This window comes from Colobus angolensis, unplaced genomic scaffold, assembly GCF_000951035.1.
Source record: "Colobus angolensis palliatus isolate OR3802 unplaced genomic scaffold, Cang.pa_1.0 Scaffold266, whole genome shotgun sequence".
Taxonomy (NCBI): domain Eukaryota; kingdom Metazoa; phylum Chordata; class Mammalia; order Primates; family Cercopithecidae; genus Colobus; species Colobus angolensis.
Genome location: NW_012115888.1, coordinates 3,728,728 through 3,731,279, shown reverse-complemented (window position 1 = coordinate 3,731,279; position 2,552 = coordinate 3,728,728).

Below are 2,552 nucleotides of genomic sequence, written 5' to 3'. Positions count from 1 at the left end.
TTTTCTGTGGCTGTCATAGCAAAGTACCAATAGGTAGGTGGCTCAAAAATAGACACATTGTTTCACTGTTATGGAGACCAGAAGTCCAAAATCTATGTGTCAGGAGGGCCATGGTCTCTCTGAAGGCTCTAGGGGAACATCCTTTCATGTTAGCTTTGGTTACTGCCAACAGTCTTGGCCCTCATGACTTGCAGCTCCCTCCCTCCAATCTCTGCTGCCATCATCACATGTTGCCTTCTCTTGGGTGTCTGTGTCTCTCTGTGTCTTAACCTGGTTTTCTCATAAGAACACCAATCATTGGATTTGGAGCTTATCCTCATCCAGTTTGACTTCATCTTAACTAATTACATATGCAAAACTCTATTTCCAAATAAGATCAAATCCTGAGATTCCAGGAAGACATGAATTTTGGAGGAAACACCATTCAACTCAGTACAATTGACCTCAGGGAGCTATTGAGATAGTCCCGCGAGAGATGATGGTGGCTTATACCAGCAAGGGAGGTAACGACTGGTGATTAGATTTGGAAAAAATGGTAAAGATTGAACTGATAGAATTCACTAGTGGATGGAAGATGGGATACAAAGGAATGAAGGATTTAGGGATGATGTCAAGGTTTTTTGGCTTAAGCAACTATAAGAATGCAATTTCTATTTTCAGAGATGACAGAGGAACAGGTTTTCAAGGAGAAACAAAGATTTCTGGTTTAGAGAGGTTGAGTATGTACCAGGTCTCCTATTTCAAAGACAAAATGGAAGCTACCAAGCAGGGGTTCCCTAATTTCCTTCTAATCTTTCCCTAATTTCCTTCTAACCAAAGCTATGCACTTACCTGTGACCCTACCCTCGCTCTCCGCCTTCACTTCTGGTTGAAGTTGCAGCTCAAACACTGTGCAGGGCTCCAGATCCCACCCTCTCCGCCCTCCTCAGGGAGGCTTATCGTCCTCACTTATTTACAATTTCAACTCCCATTTAAACATGCTCAGGGAGTTGAAATGAAGGAAGGAGAAACAAATGAATATCTTGAAATGAAGGAAGGAGAAACAAATGAATAAAAAATTAAAAAGAAGGAAGAAAAGGAAATCCCACTTTGAGAAACACAGCCACCGCCTACTTGTCACTGTCATTCACAATTAGATTGCAGCTTCTCTCCCACCTGCAATTTCACTGAAACTGCTTCTGTCAAGAGCACCAAGGCCCTCCTTGCTGATAAATGCCACAGGCTTCACAGTCCTGATCTGACTTTTCAGGAACATTTGATACTCTTGACTTGTTTTTGAAGCAGTCTTTCCCCTTGTGGCTTCTAAACATTTAACTCCCTTGTTCTTTCGCCCCACTCTGCACATTCTCTCTCCCCCACTCCATCCCCCACTCCTCCCACAGGTGCTGGTCCCATCTATGTCCCTAACATATAAGATTCTAGCAGCGATCTTGCTCCTAAGCTTTGGACTCACACATCTGATTGCCTCTTGGTCATCTCCACGTTGCTGTCTTACGTGCGCACAAACTCAGCGAAGCCACTAAAGGACATAGGATCATTCTGCCAACTCCTGCTGCCCTGAGCTCCCTGTACCTGGGTCAGCACAGGGTTCCCCCATCCTGCAGATCCCAGGAGACATCTGGGCAGCTCTCCTTGTTTTCTCTCTCTCTGCACCTCTGTATTAGTCTGTTTTCACACTGCTGTTGAAGACATACCTGAGACTGGTAATTTACAAAAGAAAGAGGTTTATCGAACTTACAGTTCCATGTAGCTGGGGAGGCCTCACAATCATGGCAGAAGGTGAAAGGCACATCTCATGTGTTGGCAGACAAGAGAAGAGAGCTTATGCAGGGAAATTCCCCTTTTTAAAACCATCAGATCTCGTGCGCCCTATTAACTATCATGACAACAGCACAGCAGAGACCAGCCCCCATGATTCAATTACCTCCCACCGGGTCCCTCACACACACGTGGGAATTCAAGATGAGATTTGGGTGGGGACACAGCCAGACTGTAGCAGCCCCTTACATGTAAATTGCCAAGTGTTCTGCTCGTCTCTAAATGTGCCTGCTTCCTGTGCACACTCTGTCTGCCTCTTCAGTCAGCCCCTGCTTCTTCAGGTTCTCAGTTTAAAAGGTGACCTCCTTCAGGAGACCCTCCCTGAACCCTCAGTCTCAGTCACTTGTCCTTCCCATGTGCTCTTCCTTGAGTTCTTATTTCTGCAAAACAGCACTTACACCACTCTGTTCTCAATGCCAGTTTACTTGACTCCATTCCCCACATGACCATAAACTTGAAACCAGCCTGTCTCTTATCCTGTGTTCCTAGCAGCTTCCCCTCCTTTTCACCTCACAGGGTGACTTTTGGGCTCTTGGTCACTGTGCCCCCACCCTTTCCTCATCCCCTCCATGGCTGCCGCTGCTCCTGGCTTGTTCCTCACCTTGTGAGGGGAAGCCTCTTCAGCTCATCTAGGGCACGGATCCTCATTAACACACCCAGCAGGAGCAAGCTGGGCCCCACCATGAGCCTCAACAATGGCACTGTGGGGAGAACGCCACCGTGTTTGCCCAAGC